At 33.3% G+C, this 21391-nt stretch overlaps 2 long non-coding RNA genes across 2 annotated transcripts in view; one reads left to right on the forward strand and one right to left on the reverse strand.

The window, feature by feature from the left end:
- LOC112324047 (uncharacterized) overlaps positions 1-4982 on the forward strand; it is an 81810-nt gene extending 76828 nt beyond the window's left edge. The window contains exon 3 of the long non-coding RNA XR_008057249.1: positions 4933-4982. This is a non-coding gene — a long non-coding RNA (uncharacterized LOC112324047). The remainder of the gene's footprint in view (positions 1-4932) is intronic.
- Positions 4983-16877: 11895 nt separating this feature from the next.
- LOC112324080 (uncharacterized) lies at positions 16878-17956 on the reverse strand. The gene is made up of 2 exons (XR_002977746.2): positions 17743-17956; positions 16878-17652 (listed from the first exon to the last, which is right to left on the reverse strand). It is a non-coding gene; the product is annotated as an uncharacterized LOC112324080 (long non-coding RNA).
- Between the last annotated feature and the right edge of the window lie 3435 nt (positions 17957-21391).

Below are 21391 nucleotides of genomic sequence, written 5' to 3' on the forward strand. Positions count from 1 at the left end.
GTGTCCATGATGGAGCGACAATGAGTTTTCAACGGTCTTTTCTTTCTCCTCCTCCTGAATATGATATTGCTAAATCATTTTCTTCATTTTATTTACAATAGATGTCTTTTTAATCATATTATTAAATTAACCAAGCTTATTGAATTTATTCAAGTGAATGACTCGTGTTTTAGATCTTTCCTGTTTTTTAAAAAACATTGATGTCGCTTGAGATTTTTTTTACGTTAGAAAAAATTTGACTTGACCCATGGTGTAATGCATACACCAATCTAGTAATAATACTAATACTTAACCCTTTCTTTTACATCTATATATCTAAACAATAAAAAGTAATTTCCTTCACCTTTCTTGAACCAAACTTAGGAAATTTCCCTTCATTTCCTCCTTTAACTCCCCTTCATTTCCCTTGCATCTTTTAGTTGCCATACACGATGTTATTCAATGCTTGTTTTTTCATCATCTTTGTTCATGTGAATTAAATAAAAAGCCCATTTTACCCCAACCATCTTGGTGCATTCAGTTTACCTACTTTATTTTAAATGTTCTTAGTATAAACTCAGTCTTGACTTCAATGAAGCTAAAAGCTGTGAAGGGATGTTTGTATTTTGTTATATATAAAAAATGAATGTGTAATTATTTCTAAAAGAAAAGTTATGTGTTTACATTGATTCTAAAACAACTTGTTAACCTTTTGGTTTTGATAATATTTTTGGTTTGGTTTGATTTTCACTTAAGAAACCCAAACCGATTCAAATTTACTAATTTTGTTTGATTTGGTTTATGTTATTAAAAAACTGGATTTTTTTTTTCGTTTTTATCCTTTATCTCACTGGATTGAATCCAAAAAAAAAAACCCTCTCAAAACTAAATTATAATCACTCATGACAATATCAATAATTGTTAAATTGATACAAATCATAGTACTTTATATGAAACAAACATGAAGAACTAGACAGTAATAAGATAATAAATAGTATACATCATTTGCAAGTGACTACCATAACCATAATTTTCCCTCTAGCTAGTAGGAGTCTTGGAAATGTCACCGAAAATGGCTGAAACAGACCTCGCATGCTCGTATAGAGGTAACTGGCTGAAAGTAGCCATGAGTGCTCCGTCTTTCTTTACTTAAAAAAGGAATTGATAATCTTTAGGCTCTAAGCTCAAGGTCAGTAACTATCTAGCCCTAGAGTCTTTCTCTTCGTCAAAGGAACTCTTTCTTGAACAAGCACGGTGCTATCAGGACCAAGAGTAATAGTTTATTCTTATTCCTATTAATGAAGAAGGAACTCAAAGGGCAACAATGAATACATAGTCAATCTTCAAATAGGCCTTTAGAAGCATTTGAGGGTAAAATAAGGTGTGTCCGATATGTTGTTGCTTACACCATTGAGATTGTGCCCTTTAAAACTTAAGGACCAAGGGAGTTGACTGGTGTTGTTAATCTTACAAGTTGTAGCTCCACCATAAATGTTTCTGCAAGCGATCACTTAGTCGATTGCAAACATATATTATCTTCACAATGAGGTGGGAGACACTGAAATTAGAAAGGGAGAATGTAAATGTTTTAAGAAACCACCACACTTTGAGGTGGAGATTACATTTTACTTATATAGGGAATGTATACATATATAGTTGGACTATCGAGAAGAAAAGAATCATAACATAAATACAATATATTACATTCCTACAATTATGGGCTAAGAATTAAGAGGAGATTCTGGAGAATCCCCAACACCCCACGTAAGCTAAGTATGGGATTAAAGCACATATGTAGCTTGGATCGAAAGAATGTGAAGAGTGGGCATGAAACACTCTTAGTAAAGACATCGGTAACTTGAAGAGTAGAAGGAACATGTTGAATGCGAATACGACCAGTTACCACAAGTTCTCGAAGAAAATGATAGTCAAGATCGATGTGCTTGGAGCGCCTGTGAGAGATTGGATTGGAGCTTAAAAAGATGGCACTCTTGTTGTCATAGAGAAAGAGAGGTCGATCTATACGAGGGACGTGCAAATCACGTAGGAGATTATCTAACCATAAAACCTCAGCAACAATGGAAGCAAGAGCACAATACTCATATTCACAACTAGAGCGAGACATCATAGGTTGCTTCTTGGCACTCCAAGAGACAAGGTTGTCATCGAGATAGATGGAGTAACTAGAAGTGGAGCACCTAGTGTCAAGGCATCTAGCCCAATCAACATCAGAGTAAGTAGTAATGCTAGCAGAAAAGGAGGCGGTTAATGAAATGTCATAGTGAAAAGTGCCATTGACATACCAAAGAATGCGCTTCACGGCTTAAAAATGTTCATCAGTGAGAACATGAAAATATTGGTTGACTAAGTTTACTGAATGAGTAAGGTCAGGATGAGTAATGGTCAAGTATTGCAGAGCACCAACAAGAGAACGGTACAGAGTGATATCTGCAAATAGGGAACCAGCGGAGAAAAGATACTGAACGACAACCATAAGAGTGGATACCAGTTTGCAGTCAAGGAGTTGAGCTCATGTAAGAATGTCGCGAGCATACTTGGTCTGACTAAGAAAGAGTCCTGCCGAGGTAGAGGTGGCTTCAAGACCAAGAAAGTAGCTAAGAGAACCTAAGTCCTTAATGGTGAATTCTGAGTGAAGCTGTCGAATGAAGTTGTTAAGAAAATAGTTATTATTTCTAGTGAGGATAATGTCATCAACATAGAGTAAGATATAAATGATGTGTTGCTGGCGATGCAGAACAAATAAAGAGGTATCAGCACGACTACAGGAAAAACCAACTTTCAAAATAAATGAGCTGAACTGTTGAAACAAAGCACGCAAGGCCTGCTTTAGACCACAAAGAGCCTTCTTTAGTTTGCAGACATGCTGAGGAAAATGAGGATCAACATATCTAGGAGGTTGCTCCATATAGACATGTTCCTACAAAATACCATTGTGAAAACCCGCTAAATTATAATCTGAGTAAAATAAATAAAGTATCGAATAGATTAAATAAAAGGATTTCAAGTATTGTAATTGGATACAATAGAAAAAAATATAAGATGTTAAGGTGAGAATTAAGTAAAAAGAAGAGTTGAGTGACAAAAATAGAAATGAGAAGAAATGAGGGCCAATGTGTAAATAAGTAAAAGTTAGACTATAAGTGCTCCATTTTTTCTCTTTTAGCCGTGAGCTTTAAACAAAGAGAGGGGGAAGAATTATGTGATTTTTCTACTTAAATTCTCATTGATTTCACTAATTAAAGTGAGCAATTAGAGTGATTAACTTAATTAAACATCAAGAGGGGGTTGATTTTAAAGTGGTGAGTGCATTGAAGGAAGGATTTCAAGCTAGGGTTTGAAGAGGGAGAAGAAGAAAACTTGATTTTTCTTGCATTCTTTCCTTAAATCCTTATCAAAGTGAGGTAAATAACATGCTCCAAATGATTAATTCCTTTAATTTTATGTTTGATGAAGGATTATGCAAAATTATGATTATGTGAAATTGTGGATTTATGTTATAATTTATAGGAATGATACAAATTATGTTTGAACCATGTTAGAAAGCATGAATTATGATTGGGTAAGTGTTTAATTTTAAGTAAAAGAAACAAAAAATATTTTTCCTCATTTTAATTGAATATTTGGCCAAAAGAGGAATAATTTTGGGGATTTGAGGTTTCATACAATTGTTTGGAAAATATGGGAAGATGAAGGTTTATAAGTGTTATTATATGAATGGAGTAAGAATTTTTCAAAGAAAAAAGAAAAATCTTCACTTCCTTCCTTAGGTTGTTTTTGGCTAAATAGAGAAGAAAAATATTAGAGAATGGAGTTTAAATGATATTATTGAGGAGTTTTTGGCTAAATGGAGAAGAAATATTAGAGAATGGAGTTTAAATAATATTATTGAGGAATCTTACCAAATTGAAGACAATTGATGTTGATAGGTTAAATTGTATAGGGACTTTTGTGAAAAAATAAGTAAATGTTTCAAAAAGAAGGGTTTTGTCCTCCTTGAATTAAAAGTCAATTAAACTTAATTAAGGGTGTTGGATTTAATCAAAGAATATGTAATGGGTATTAGAATTTTTACCGGTTCGAATGAATGAACAATGACAAAGTAATTTTTGTTGGTACAGAGGAGGCCGCAAGACCTAATCAGCAACAAGGCACATCTTCACGCGCACAGACACCAGGTAGGTGTTCGACACCTTGGAGTAATTAATTAGTTTCTATTTTTTTTTATTGTAGAATGAATTTTTATAGATTGTAAATTCTAGTGCTGGTTACTAGGAATAATGGCCTGGTGAATGGGCAAGCCTTGAAAAATTATTTCCTGGTTACTGGAAATAATGCCCTGGTGAATGGGCAAGCCTTGAAAAAATTATTTCCTAGTTACTGGAAATAATGCCCTGGTTACTGGAAATAATGCTTGAAAAATTATTTCCTGGTTACTGGAAATAATGCCCTGGTGAATGGGCAGTTACTGGAAATAATGCCCTGGTGAATGGACAAGCCTTGAAAAATTATTTCCTGGTTATTGGAAATAATGCCTTGGTGAATGGGCAATTACTGGAAATAATGTCCTGTTGAATGGGCAAGTCTTGAAGATCATTTCCTGATTACTGGAATTTATGCCTGGTTGAATGGCCATGTTAGGAAAATTAATCTACAAATTAATAGGATAATCACTCGATGTAAAATAGATTAATTGTAAAACTTTGAAGTTAAATATGCTGGTTTGTGGGAGACACTCTTGATATTTTTATTTTAGTAGATTTATCCCTATGTCTAGAAGAGAATTTATGAAATTAGAAACTTCAAAAAGAAAATAAGACAATTTATTCTATGATATGAAAGTCACTTTAATGTATATGAATAATTAGTCCTTAATCAATTACTTATTGAAATGTGCAATTGTTTTAATTATGTTTCATGCAATAATGTTTTTAGGTACATCGCACCCTCGATCTGGAAAGTAGATGCTTGGATAAATAATTTTGTTATGTGATTAATGTAATTGGAAGAACTAATATTTTGTTGTAATATTCCATATCTAAAAATGTAATGTTTAACTTATTATCTTGTGTATGATGTAATTTATAATGTTATTATTATTATTAAATTTAATTATGGTTGGTTGTGTATATATTTGAGCACAAATACTTAAAAAAAAAAACGATGCATGTTAAGAATTTATTAGTTTTATTATAGTGTTCTATAGAAAAATAGAATTAAGATATTGAAATATGCTTGAGTTTTTGAAGTCCAAATGATGGAACGAATATTGTGATTGATGTTACAAGTTGAGAAATGATTGAGTCGATAACTTGATATCTAAAGAATACAAAGGAAACTCTGCCAAAATTTCGGGAAAATATATATATATATATATATATATATATATATATATATATATATATATAATTGGTAACTACGAATATATATCATATATTTTGAGTTTACAATTTGAGACTGTTACAACCATGAAGAAAAGCATTTTTAATATCAAGTTGGCCCAGAGGTTAACCATGAGTGATTGCCAGTGAAAGCACTACATGAACAGTGAAATCTTTGACTACTGAACTGAAGGTTTCAGTGTAGTCAAGACCAAGGAGTTGAGTATATCCTTTGGTAATAAGACATGTCTTGAGGCCGTCAATAGATTTGTTAGACTAATACTTTGTAAGAAAAACCCAATTGCAACCCACAATGTTCATTTTGGGAGGCCGAGGAATAAGATCACAGGTGCAATTTTCATAGAGAGCGTTGAGTTCTTCATCCATAACAGCAAGCCATGCAGGGTTTTTGGCAGCAGTCTTTAATCCACGGGGTTCACATGTAGTGAGGAGGGCATGTAAGAGACCTAAGACATGTTGACTCAAATACATGGGGTAATGTGGCCAAAAAATACATGTTTTTGCTCGAGTGACCATCGGGTAAGAGGATGAAGCAACAAACTGGTCACGATGAGCTTGAGCTTTAAAATGCAATGGAGCTTGTGCTGGAGGGTCAGGGGTTCAAGAGAAGCTAGGATGTGTTATGTGGAAGACAACTAATCAGTAGAAACCTGCATAGGCTCAAGTAAAGAGTCAGAATAGAGACGACATGCATACGACCAAGACCGAGAATGAGGATTAGATTAAGGAATTGTGGGCAATTGGGCGGTAGATAATGGTGGGTTATGAGGATGCATGAGCTCACTAAAATTGGATAAATAAGGATGCAGGAGGCTGAGCGGTCGAGTTGGGTATTAAAGGGAAATTAAGTTGATCAAATTTAGCTTGATGCGTGACATAGATCTTAGAGGTGAGAGGGTCCGAACAACGTAAACCTTTATAAGAAGAACTTTAGCCCAAGAATATGCATGAAATGTCGTGTCGAGAAAATTTGTTAGCAACATAATCACGTAAACATGGATAGACTTTATAACCTAAAGGATGAAAATTGATGTAAAGACGAGATTTACCATGTAGAATCTCAAAGAGAGAAAGACCTCCAAGAATGGGTAGGCAACCGATTGATGATATAGGTCGTTGTATTAAAAGCGCCAACCCAATAATAAATGGGTAATCGTGAATGAAGAAAAGATTGATATTCAAGAAAAATATCAATAAAATCATATTTAAATTTCATAGGGTAAAGCCATGTAAAGTGAGAGTGATCATCAACAAATATCACGTAATATGCAAAACCCATTTTTGATTTAACAGGAGTTGGGCCCCAGATGTCGCAGTGAACAAGACCTAAAATAGAGGTGGATCGAGTATTATTAGTAGAAAACAGAAGCTTATGACTTTTAGCAATTTGATATGTAGCACAAATAACAGGATTAGGAAAAATAGAAGGGATAAATGTCCTTTTTTATTTAATAAAGAAATAATAGAGTAGTTAACATGACCAAGACGCGTATGTCATAGATCATATGACGCTGTAAGGACAGATTTATTTAGAACAGAAATGAAAGCAGCATTGCCTCGCTCTAGTACATAAAGACCGTCATCATATCTTCTAGTTTCCACCACCATTCTTGTGAGCTTGTTCTAAATAACAAAAGAAGAGTAAGTACATGTGACCAGAAGAGGAAAGTCTTTAGTCAATTTACTAATGGACAAGAGGATTTTGGTGAGATGTTGTACCAATAAAACATCAAGCAATTTTAAATTTGGAGAGGGTTGAGAGGCACCCGTATAAGTGATGGGTAAAGGAGCCCCATTTCCCACAATAACCTTATCCTTACCAATATATTGCTCGAAGATGGTGAGTGCAGTCAAATCCGGTGTCATGAGCAGAGTCACTAGTGTCAAGGTACCAGTCTGAGGTGGAGCTCGAAAAGGTTTCAGCAATGTGTGCTAATGGCTCCACACGATCATATCGGTTCTGACATCGATCAGTAGTGTGGTCCTCTGTTTTACAGATTTTGCAGTGTGGGTTATAAGAACGATGAGATCAATTATTCCCAAATGAATGACCATCGTAGTTGCTAGAGGAGGGGCCACTTATGCTGCCATGTGAGCCATCTATATTGCGATGATTTCTTGTGCAATAAAAGTGTCCTCTATTCATTGCTGATGTGAACGTTGTAGAAGAGAGTGTGAGTTTTAAGTGATTTTTGAAACAAATCAAAACTTTTAACTAAAAGGATCAAAACGTGAAATGAAGCAAGAGGTGTATGAGCCATCTGTATGGAGGAGAAGGCAACAAACTTAGTGCCAAGTGCACAAAGAAACTAATGAGATTTATCGACTAGTCGTCCAATAGCCATTAATTGATCACAAAGGCCTTTGAATGCACGGATAAAGTCAGCAATGGAGCAGTTTCCTTTCTTCATGAGTTGAAGTTCATCGTTTAGGCGAATCTCTTGAGTTTTAGATCTATGGATGAGCACATGTTCAAGAGCAACCCAGACATCCCGAGAGGTTACAAGGCCAACAACGGTTGTCATTGCTTCTTCTATGAGAGATGACAACAGCAAACTTAAGATTTGTTGATCTTTGAGTTTCCATTCAAGGAACTCGATGCTAGCATTAGAATTATTGTCTGTGGTGGTTAAAGTTTCAGACGATTATTAAAGAGAACCATTAATGAAACCAATGCAACCTTGGCATTGAAGAAAAGGAATGAGCTGGCATTTCTAGAGCAAAAAATTTATGGTTGAGAGCTTAATGGTGACCATGTGAACCATGGTATTGAAGGAGAAAGGCTCTACCGCGAGGAAGAAGGGAGGGAGATTTTTAGAGTTTAACCTAGAATGGCTTTGATACCATGTAAATGTTTTGAGAAACCACCACACTTTGAGGTGGAGATTATGTTTTATTTATATAGGGAATGTATACATGTATAGTTAGACTATCAAGAAGGAAAGAATCATAATATAAATACAATTTATTACGTTCCTACAATTATGGGCTAAGAATCATGAGGAGATTCTGGAGAATCCCCAACAGAGAAGGGGTACAATTGGATCATCTTATCCAGAATACCTCTTGTTCTAGAGATAGTAACGCATGCATGCAGACATTTGACCTAAATGTACTTAGAGAGGCCTTCCTACTAAAGGAAACCACTCTCATAGATGTGCCTTCTGTAAGGATTTATTTTTCCTTGAATTTTACTGGTTTATCTGTTTCGTCAAAATTCAAGCTACGGGGATAACGTCGATTCTTAACACCAACGTATTTTGGCAATGAGTAATCTTTTGTTTAGTGTCACAATGAATTATTATTATTATTACTATTATTATTTCCTTTATCTTCCTTAGGCCGAGAAGGGGACTCCTGCTATAGTTGGGAAATGGAAAAGTGAATCCAAGGAAAGGATATAAAGCATAGAAAACACAAAGATATAAGGAAAAGGATAAAAAGCATATCATCATAAATATAAAAGATATAAGTAAAGACGAGGAGAAGGGGAAGAAGGATGAAAGTGGGAATAATGATTCTTGCTCTAATCACTTAAAAAAAAAGGCCATGAAAAGGTTGGGTTTTATTACTGGCTTGCAATCGCTGCTTGAACATGTTGCAAATGATAAAAGGTGGTGAAATTTATGGACAAGCCTTACTCTTGTAAGTTGTTTGGCATTAATGATAAATTAGTCAACTTTTGATTAGCACAATAATACATATCACCATTCAGATTTTAAATGACATATTGTCATTAGCAATTGAAAAAAAAAAGTAATTTTGTTGTTGGTGGTGGTTTTGAACTTGCATTTTCTGTGTATGCTCTAATGTATTATTTGAATGCTCAATGCATTGCCAATATGTTCAAGCTTTTTTCGTTTTATAATCTCATAAAAGAAAGGATGGTGGAGATGAAGATCTTAATGATGTGCGCAAGCACATAAAAAGCAAGGTAATAAATATTAGCTTTGAGTTTTGGTGATTTTGTAGCTTGTTCAATCTCATCTTTCTTATTTTGTTATGAATTGTATCAACTACTTTTCATTCATTAGCCTCTTGTTCTCCTTTACCAAGCCCTCCATTTTGAAATTGTTCTCTGACAACATAATAGCTCAAAGACTGATTAAATCGATAGGGTGATGGAAACTAGCTAAAACTGTTGCACACTATATAGTTCATTTTTTTTTTACTTAAAGTTGTCCATCTGTTTATGTTAAGTATCCTTGTCATCATACTATTATCCTGCTTTTGATTTGCCTTATTCTCTAAAAAAAGCATTTTATGTTTGAAAACGAATAACATGACCAGAGATACACCTCTCATGCCCTCTTAGCAAGGAAAAAAAAGGAGGTAAATATAGTAATATAAAAAAATTTCTCTTGGCAACCCAAAATTTCAACTATAACCCCGTCACAAGAAAATGTTTTCTATAAACAAGTTTAACCCAACTTCTCCCATGGTAAAAAAAAAAAAACGTTTAGTCCATCTCTCTTAAATATTATGATCCTCTTCTGATATCACTTCTCTAACAGTTTTCCACTCCTATTTTATTTTAAATATACTTTATTGTAAATAGGACTCTCAAAGCTGTATTTTTTTGTACACGCCATTGTTTTCATATTATGTAATCTCTATATAAATGAAATACAAGCCATGTATATGGAAGACAAGTTTTCACTCAATCTTACATGGTAGCAGAGCTTGGTTCAAGAGGACCTTTCTTAAATATGTCTTTCTTTATTCCTTCTCAAACTACTCTTGTGGATGAGTGAACCATGTCTGATTCGTTCTCTTTCAAAACTCATCTACCCGACATTTCAATTCAACTAGCCTCAACAAATTATCTCTTATGAAAATCGCTGGTTGTTTGCATTTTACATGGATATTGGCTTCTAAGCTATGTTACGAATGACTCTCCTTGTCCAGCCACAACCGTTACTACCACTGATTATACTATAATCCAAAACCCAGCTCCAATCAAATAGTTACGTATTGATCAACTAATCCTTGGCTAGATCAATAGCTCATTGTCCGATGCTTCTCTATCTTAGGTGATCTACAATGAGACCTCCCATGAAGCCTGAGAGGTGTTGGAAATGTTGTATGGTTGACATATAAGGGATCATGCTCAACAAATAAAAAGTGAACTTCAATCCCTCACAAAAAGTGTTGCTTCAATGGAAGATTACCTTCACAAGACAACATCTTTGGCTCTTGTACTTCGTGGTGCTGGCAAACCGATGGAAGAAAGATGATGATTTTATCATTTGCTTACTTAGAGGATTAGGATCTAAATTTGGTCCAATTATGGTTCTTATCAATGCAAGAGATAATTTTCCCTTCATTAAAGCTATAATCAGTAAGCTAAAGGAATTTGATCTTCAACTTCAAACATGAAGACATTCCACTATTTCTTTCTATACCAATAAAACTATCACATCTCCACATCGCAATGCATGAAACTCCTCTTGTGGGCGTTATCAAAATAATTATCAAAAGTATAAGACAAATCATGGAGGTGGTAGGTATCAAGGTCGCATCATTTTTGGATGTCCTCAATAACATCTTTCTCGTGGCAATAGCAAGCCTCCTGCACTCCATGGGTGTATAACATGTTTTCTCTGTGGTGGACTTAATCACAAAGCTGATAATTGTTGGGCTAGTGATGAAGAAGCTGAAAGCTATCAAGCCTTTCTTGTTGCCCAAACTAGAGACATTTCAGATGATGTCTGGTACCCAAATACGGGAGCAAATCAAAACGAGACTCCTACTTCTACTGATGCTAAAGGTATAAAACAATACTCGGGAACATATTCTATGATGGTTGGGAATGGTCTTGGTCTTCCTATTTCAATTATTGGTACTTTTCAAGTTTTCATATTTCACTCAGCATTAAAAATGCTTTTATTGTTCCAACACTTAAAAAGAGACTACTCTCTGTTTTTTTATTTACTACTGATCATAATTGCTACTTTGTGTTTTATCCATGAGGTTTTCTTATAAAGGACCTGAAGACCAAACGAGAGATATTTAAAGGTTTTGTTGATCTAGATTGTATCCACTACATGACATCCCAACAAATTCCAATCTTATTACATTCCAAGCATTCATTACGTTCCATCCCAACAAATTCCAATCTTGTTGCATTCCAAGCTACAAAAGTTTCCAGCACCATCTGGTATGCACGTTTGGGTCATCCCAATTCTAGAATTTTGCAATTGTTACTTACTTGTTTGCCTACCTTAAATAAACAAGTTACATTTTATCAAAGTTGAATTATTGGGAAATTAAAGAAATTTCCTTTTGCATCTTGATGCAAACCTCTTGATCACGCGGGCAAGCATCCCACACGCAAAGACATCAAATTCCTGGAAAGCCAAGTAAATCAGGTTTGATAGGAGTGTGACATAAAGATAACTTATACCTAGGCACAAACACTATTAGAAACGGAAACCCCCACCCAACGAATATTGATTCGCGAATGAGAAGTATAAGGATAACGCCACGAAGTCAGCTGTTCTTCGATAAGTTATTTTTTAGTTCTTTAGAGAACCAAGGAAGGGAAATTATCCCATAAACACACAACAAGTGCGGCAAATAAATTTTTTTATTAATCTAAATTGTCTAACCTTACATGTCTGGTTATGCCTTTATTTATACTGACTCTATACTGAAACAAACCCTAATAGACCCCTTATATGGACTTATATGATACTCCCTTACAATTAAACCCAAATAATATAAATAAACCTTAAACTAAGAAGAAAAAATAATAACAATAATAAATCTGAATTTAATATCCTAAATATAATACGATCAGATTTGCTACCCTTTAGAAGTCTCATATAAACTAGGAGAATCAAATCTGAAGTTGCCTCCTCTTTAGTTTTCTTGTTTGCAAAGTATTCTTAGCTGACTTGAAAACTTATTTAATGATAGATTCCTATTATAATAAGGATAGAATAATTGTTTTCATACACCATAAGGATTCCACATTAATATGAAGTCTATACCACACATGGAAACTATGTTGTTGCCCATTAAATATCCTTGCAAGACTAGGAAATTCCCAAAACCAGCTGCCACATCCTTGTAGGAAAAGAATCCTAGCCAAATAGGAAGTCCACAAGTTAAAAGGAAGTAAATAACAAAATTTGTATAGCCTTTTTTGACCAATATTGTGATTTCTTCCTGAACTCTAATTGATCTGAAAGTTTAACCCAAGGTAGGAAAACATGTCAGGAGACCCCATGTTAAATTTCAGCTCGATCCAACGGTCGAATTGCGATCTATGATTGTTGTTGTGAAATTGAACAGTTACACATTTTACATCAGAATCCGAATCAGATTGTTTTTTTGTTGCCCGGATCATATCATTCCATCTCTCTTCTAGATGAATCATCCTCAAATCATTAACAGGGATAATGGACAAAGTTGTAGCCTTTTTTGAAGCCTTTGAAGTTCTTTTTTTTTTGCCAAGAATCGTCACCAACAACTTTGGATGAAGGTAACAACCATTCTCTTTCGTCTATCATCATTGTAGTGTTTTTGCTCCTCTCTTTTTGAAGTTCGCTGGGCATTGACTAATATCGTTAACACATCAAGTTCTTGTAGTATCTTCCCTAGAATACAAGATAGACTCTTGGTTTTTTTTAGAACACTAATCTCTTTATTTCTCTCCTTTTGATACCACATCTCTTTTTGAATCTTCTTCTTCTTTTGCCATAATACCTCATTAGAATTCATGAAATCCTGATTACAATACTCCCTTTGCATTTTTTTTATATCAAAACCTAAAACGAAAGCTAATGACAGTAAAGAAAGTAAAAAGAAATTGAGGACTGAAAACTGACCCAAAATTACATGGACTTTCAATTGACAAACGTAAAAAACCTCTTTAGGCCCAAAAAGGAACCTAAACCAAATGACTTTCAAACGGTATGAAATTTGAAATTTAGAGCGAATTCATGTTAAAATACCAGAATATCAAGTTAGATTTAATGTTGAATTGATTTAATATATGGAAAGGAAACTGACGCGAATCAGCTCTTTTAAAACCTGAATTTGGAATCTAAACCAAACGATGTCCAAATGAGTTGAAACTTGATATATTATTTGATTTCACCCTAAATAACCAGAATATCAATTTTGATACAATTACAATATGGTTTGATAAGTGGACGCAAAACAGAAGCGAAACATATCCCTTTGTCCTAAATAACATTTTCTGATTATTTTTTTACTCTAAAAAGAAATTTTGGAAAGAAAGAATAATATGACACCCTTTTTTTAATCCCAAAAGACTCAATTCAATATAACTAATCAAGAATAATGTAGGAAGAAGACAATTTGACCGAAACTGATTTGAAACAAGATTAAACCCGAAACAAAAACAACACAAAGAAAAATTGACGTGGAAGGTAAAAACAAAAATACAAGAAATAAAAGGATAGAACCTGATTAATAAAGCCAAGCTCTAATACGAAATGAAGCAAACCTCTTGATCATATGGTCAAGCAACCCATACACAAAGACACCAAATTCCTAGAAAGCCAAGTAAATCAGGTTTGATAGGAGTGTGGCACAAAGATAACTTGTACCTAGGCACCAACACTATTGGAAACGGAAACCCCCACCTAACAAGTATTGATTTGCGAACAAGAAGTATAAGAATGACGCCACGAAGTTAGTTGTTCTTCGGTGAGTCATTTTTCAATTCTTTAGAAAATCAAGGAAGGGAGATTATCTCAACAACACACAACAAGTGCAGTAAACAAGAAGTTTTATTAATCTGAATTGTCTAACCTTACATGTCTGGTTATGCCTTTATTTATACTGACTATATACTGAGACAAACCCTAATAGACCCCTTATGTGGACTTATATGATGCTCGCTTACAATTAAACCTAAATAATATAAAAAAACCCTAAACTAAGAAGAAAATAATAATAACAATAATAAATCCGAATTTAATATCCTAAATATAATAGGATCAGATTTGTTGCCCTTTATAAGTCTCATATAAGCTAAGAGAATCAAATCTGAAGTTGTCTCCTCTTTAGTTTCCTTGTTTGCAAAGTATTCTTGGCTGACTTGGAAACTTATTTAATGATAGATTCCTACTATAATAAGGATAGAATAATTGTTTCCATACACCATAAGGATTTCACATTAATATGGAGTGCATACCACACATGCAAACCATGTTGTTGCCCATTAAATATCCTTACAAGACTAGAAAATTTTTAAAACCAGTTGTCACATTCTTGTAGGAAAAGAATCCTAGCCAAATAGGAAGTCCACAAGTCAAAGGGAAGTAAATAACAAATTCATACAGCCTATGTTGACCAGTATTGAGATGCCTTCCCAAACTTTGATTGAACTGAAATTTTATCCCAAGATAGGAAAACATGTCAAGAGACTCCATGTAAAAGTTCAGCTCAATCCAACAGTCGGATTGGGAATTATGATTGTTTCCATGAAACTAGACAGTTGCGTATTTTACATCAGAATCTGAATCTAATTGTTTTTTCATTGCCCGAATCATATCACATCCAGAATTACATATGTTAAAACATTGTTACATACTCTTCGTATGGATGTTTGGGGACCAGCTCCCATAACTTCTTATGATGGTTTTTAGTTTTATTTGATTATTGTGGATGAATTATCTTGCTACATATGGCTTTTTCCCATTAATCATAAATCAAATGTCATTCTTATTCTTCCTGAATTTTTCAAAATGCTAGAAACCCAGTTTCAAACTCAAGTGAAAAATTTTCATAGCAACGAGGGAGGTGAATTTATTAATACAACTTTAAAACACTATTTTACTTCAATAGGGATTCTATCAATTATATTGTCTTGAAACTCCTGAACAAAATGGTTTAGCTGAACATCGTCATATTATTGAGACATGTCTCATTTTAATGGCTCATATAAACCCCTTAAACATCAATGCATGAGATTAAGTAAATAGAGAACCATTAGTAAGATAAAAAAAAAAACTTCTAACTTGAAGTGTGAAAATACATAAGTGAATAAAGAGAAATTGGGACCTAAGATAGGAAAAACAAAGAGGAGAGGACTAGATCTAAAAGGCATGAATAAGTGAGGGATGAAAAAAAAAAGAGAGGGAAACCTGACAATATCATCATGACGTACATTTACGTCTTAGGATTTTCATGCATGATTGGTTTAATAATTCTTTCATTTTATCTAGCACATGTTTCGAATTATACTATTAAGAATGTATATGATATTAATACTGAAAGATGAATGGTCTATGTGACGTTGAGAATGTTTCTGAGGGTGGGATAATATGAAAAGAAAATTGAGATGAAGAACCTATGTGGTTATAAAAGCCTTGAAAGGTAGGCAATTGTCGATAACTTGGTATACGTAACTATAGGAGAAACTCTATCGAAATTTCGGTAGAAATTTCATCAATCTCTATATAAATTTGGAAATAAAAAAATATTACCATGCTATTTCTATATCATTATTATGTTTGATATGTTGTTTTGTGAACTGGAATGTTACCGCTCATGTTTTTATTCCATTAAAATTCTAGACTGCAACCTTTATCATAACAATTTTTCTCATTAATAGGCTACCTACTCCTATTCTTCATGGCAAGTCTTCCTATGAGCTCATGTTTAAATCTTCACCATGTTATATTTTTTTATGAATTTTTGGTTGCGCATCTTATCCATATTCAACTCCTTTTGGTTGTTCTAAGCTTGATTTCAAATCCACTAGATGTATATTTCTTGGTTACTTTTCAAAACATAAAGAGTACTATTGTTTCCGTTTTCCTACAGGCCGTATGTTCATCTTCAGACATGTTCTTTTCAAGACTATATATGAACAATTATTTGTAATATCTCGAGGAAACTTTATGCAATGAAGTAGTGAAATGTAGAAATTTTGGTCAAATACTAGATGGGAAAAAAAAAGGAAAAGAAGGAAAAAAGTTCAATGGTGAAAATAAGTTTGCAGGAAATGATTTTTTTTATTTTTATTTTTAAAAAAACAGGCTTGTTTTTTTCTATTTATATAAAAAGGAGGGCGGCTATATCGTTCCAATGGACTTCCTACAAGTTTTGTCTATGTATCTAAGAGATTTTATTGGGAGGAAACACACTATAATTAAACACCTCTTCATGGGTCGAAAGCTCTTTGCACAGCTTGAGTCCTTGTTCTGCAGAAGATGCCACATTTTATTAAGTAATTTGCCTCCTCAACAGGGAGCATTCCATCCTTGCGAAACTTCAAGGAAACACGTAATGACAAACAAAATATGGAATATAAGTTATTTAATTACATATATAAAAAAAAAAGGTGTTCTGGTTGTAGCCCATGTGAAATAATAGAAACTCCATGATTGAGATGAATGGACGGTCAAGAAATCATCATACACTTCGGCAACTGCGTTTGTTCATACACTTCGGCAACTGCGTTTGTTTCAGTTTTATATATATATATATTAAATCTGGTTTAATAATAATTAAGATTCACTTCGTTTCCCATATGGTCTTATGCATTAATCATATCCTCAAGGACCTTATGAAGCAGTACTGATTATTTTTGCAACAGCTCATTTTGAGAATCATTGTTGCTGCTGCAATCCACGCAAGTTTCCTTCTTTTTCCTGCTGTTGAGAATCTACCACTGGGCAGTGTATGCATCTACGCCGATCTCTAAATCTCCATTGCACAGTAAAATCAATACACACTCACTCGCCCATGTATATCATCAGTGGTCAGTGGCTCCACATCTTTAGCCAGTCACTTTATTGCTTTCACTCTCTTCTTTTTCCTTTTCTTCATCTTCTTTTATTATGGCTACTGAAAAAGGTTAATCCCCTCAAGATGCTATTACCAAAAGCGAGAGGGCGTGACGGACTGTCCACAGCAACAACAGATTCTTCTCCAAGTTGCAAGCTTCAAGATACCATGTGGTCACCTGTAGGGAGCATTACTGTGTTGTTTACGGTAGAAATAGCATGTTTAATTGCTTCCCAGAAGCGTTGTTATCCCATGTATGTTACTGATTAGAGCTTCCTTTTCATTGTTTTCATGGCCTGATTCTTCAGGGAGCCGGACTGGCGCCCTTCCTCTAAAGTTAGAGATGCTATGCCCAAAAGACAACAAAGATAAAAATAAAAATAAAGGCTTTTTACCTTCATGCTTTAGTACTGGCATTCTTAAATCTACCAACAACTTTTTCTCCTGGTGGAAATCTCACTTTGCAAGCTTTTGGTGCTTTCTGGAGTTGAGAGAAAAGAAAAGAAAAGAAAAATACCATTGTTAGAAAGCTAATCTAAGAGAAGAGGAAAGGTTTCATTAGAGAATATACCCTAAAAGAAGCAGAAACAGAAACTTAATCATGCGTTCAAGCTGAGACCTCACGTGATGTGTTGGTAATGGAATTCTGCTTCTTCTTTTTTTCCTTTTTTTTTTTTCAATCTATATATATGAATCAAAGCGTTTTCTTCTTATTTGTTTTTCCTCGCGTGTCCGTCTCCCTGCTTTGGATGCTAGCGTTTATTACTTTATTTATTATGCCCTCGTGGTGGATACTTTATTTTCTTGTAAATTTACACGCACCATAACTTTTTTTCTTTTGTAATAACATGCATCCGCCAGTCAATGAGCACTCATTTCTCATTTTTAATGGTCCGAGCAGCACTAATTAAAAAAAAATTTGGATTCCTCCTGAGTTTTTTAATATTTTATATTAATTTAATAGATATTATTTTGAGTAAAATATAATTCAAAATATCATAAAAATAAAATTACACCCTGGTTCTTTTTCTTCACAAAAAAATAAGATTTATGAACTATAAATATACCATAAATCTTTCAAGTTAAAGGTTCATAATCTTTTTATTCTTTGGTGCATGTATATTTTCAAAGTATCTCTCTCTATAATATTATTTTCCTTTCTTTCTCTGTAAAGTTACTAACTTTATCATTGGAGAGTCCCAAATCCATTAAAAAAGACTTTTTATAAATATCAGCTACCGGTTACTAACTCTTTAAGCTTTTCATATTAAATCGGAGAATACTTTAATTATAAAAAATAAATTAAATTACTTAAACTAAGAAATTAAACAAATCCCAAAAAGTTAGGATATCTCTATGCATCTTGTATGTTAGAACTAATAAAACACAATACATGTTTTTCCTGGGAAAAAAAAATCCCAAGAAGTTGCCAAGAACAGGGATAGAGACTATTGCCAAGTAATATCATCACTTTCGTCATGTATTGTCACTCTCATGAAATAATAATAATAATAATAATAATAATAATAAGTAGAATGTCTATTGCCGTTTGGAAATATTCGCAGTGTAGCAATAAAAAAGAACAGCTTTAAACCAGAGAACAATCGTCTGGCCAACAAAGGGAAGGCAGCTTTCAGAGCTTGATTTCACTCCCTCTCTCGTCGAAGAATCCATATGAAATGTATGCGTCTATGCATGGCATTCATGACTGCCACAATCAGCATTTACTACAGAGTACTGGCAGTGTTTTTGAAAGGAACTAGCTGATGATGGAGGATTGGCAAAGCCAAATACTTGGCCAGAGGCCCAGAGAAGTGAGAACTGAGGGAAGTACACTTGTGTGTATGTGCCTGGTTTTATTTGTTCACATTTAGTCCGGATCTCAAGTCCTGTTTTTTTAAAACTTTTTATAATTTTAATTTAGTTTTAAACTATTATTTTAATATTTTAGAACGTAGAGGTGCTATATTAAAAATAAATTTTAAAAAATTAAAATAGTATTATTTTTGTTAGAGAATAATATAAATCATATCTCGTGACCTTACATGATAGCTTAAGCTATTGGGTTAAGATGGTTCTTTGACATGGTATCAATGATCAAACGGTCATGAGTTCGAATCTCACCGTCTTTATTTATTTAATAAAAATTAAGCACAAGGTAGTATGAGTCTGTGCAAGTTTCAAACCTAAATGACTTTTACTTTAGATGGTGTTTTAGAAAATAATATAAATCATATCTTAAAACCTCATCTAATATGTATTTTCAAGTAAAAAATACTTTAAAAATATTTTTTTTATTTATAAATATTAATTTTGTTATTGTTGTTGCGGATCTCCGAGCAAAGAGACATGAATAAAACTATTGTATAGCAATATTTAAAACCAAGAAACCTCATTCCCCCCCAAAATAATATAATTAGAAAACAAGTTAACTCTTGAATTTACTACAAGCTTATTATTGACTTTAAAATGATTGTGATTTCTTCAAATTGAGTTGCTACCTACGTGCCCGTATTCGTTCAAAATATTTAAATAAATACAAGTTGGTTAGGAAATAGTAAAGGGTTGGAATGGTTGGTGGTATTCTCTCTCTCTCTCTTTCTTTATGCTATAGATTCAAATTAAGATTACTTAAAAATTAAAATTAATTTTGATTCATTTTAATATATTTTTAATAAAAAAATACTTTAAAAAAAAACAGCTTTCAAACGTAAGGAAAGACAGCCTCAGGCTCGCCAATAATTATTGTATAATCATGCTTATAATTTATTTACTTGTTGTCATCTTGGTTCCTTGAAAAGACTGGTGTGATAAAATAAAAGAGCATCATGTATATTATATAGTACAATAATATATATATTTCCAAGATTTGGAAGTTACAGTGTCGTCCATGTTCCACCTCCATCATGCGCTTACTTACTGGTCGTTTGCTATGCTTTTCGAATTATTTATTTTTCAACGGTCCAAAGCCCCGAGGAGAAATAAAGAGCAAAAAGGCCAGCAATCAAGTGTCGGTGCGCGCCCCTGTCCTTGCCCAGAGGGGCGGTTACATGGTCTTTGCCTTTCGTTTTTATTATTGCATTCTTTTGGGGGAAAGGGCGTTGATATTCGACTCCCTTATCTTAGAGGGTTTTGTATACCTTCCAAACAATATATTTTATACCAAACATATCCCAAGCAATTGTATCCTTTTTGCTTGCCTGCTTCGTCAGTCTAGCCCGGAAAATACATAAATGGGATTTTAGGGGTTCGCGGAGAGTCTAATAATAGTTGTTTTTTAAAGTATTTTTTATTTAAAAATATATTAAAATAAATTTTTTTTTATTTTAAGTGATGTGAAAAATATTAAAAAATATTTTTGAAATGGAAAGATAAAGAGAGCAGTAGTGATTTTTAATTGAATGCCTGCCTTGCGTTTATATGATTTTTAATTGAATACCTACTCTTTAACGTTATTTTAATCTATCATGACGTGATCATACGAACATTGAGTCGTGGAATAGCATTTAGATTTATCATCGTGATTGATGTCGCGTCAACAAGAAAATAATAAAAAAAGAAAACTTGAATCAATATTTGACTACCTTGGACATTTTATTATATAGTATCTCTAAAAGAATTATAAAAAAGATTGCATTAAAACTAGCTTTTTTAAAAAAAAAAAAAAACTAGAAAACATGTTTTTTAAACTTAAGTGTTTGGTTAGTTTTTGTATCTCTTAATTAATCTCACAAACTTTAAAGTTAACGATTATATAAGTTTTTAATAACTCTAAGAAAATTTGAACTTGTAATCATTGAAAAATAAATTTAAAATTTGACCAGTTAAAATACCTTTCAAAATTATTATTTTATTTTATTATTTTTATTTTATTATTTTTATTAGACATGAGAATTGCCCTTAGCCATTTTTAACCTAATATTAGAAAGTAAGAGAATAATTAAACACTAAATCGATACGATGTTCCATCATTGCTTTCACATCATTCGACAGTGAACACGAAAACTGCAAATTATCACAAAAGGTAGATTTGATCACAACGTTATAGTCCATAGACAGTCTTCAATGTAACTATGATTGTCATTTTTTTATATTAATAGGAAAAAAAATAAAAAAAAAATAGGCACGTACATTCCTCTTCATCAATAATTATATTTGAATCATTGCTTGTTTTCTTTATTTCTGCTCTCACATCACCTTCTTTAAACCCTTAACTTCAT

This window comes from Populus trichocarpa, chromosome 14, assembly GCF_000002775.5.
Source record: "Populus trichocarpa isolate Nisqually-1 chromosome 14, P.trichocarpa_v4.1, whole genome shotgun sequence".
Classification (NCBI taxonomy): Eukaryota; Viridiplantae; Streptophyta; class Magnoliopsida; order Malpighiales; family Salicaceae; genus Populus; species Populus trichocarpa.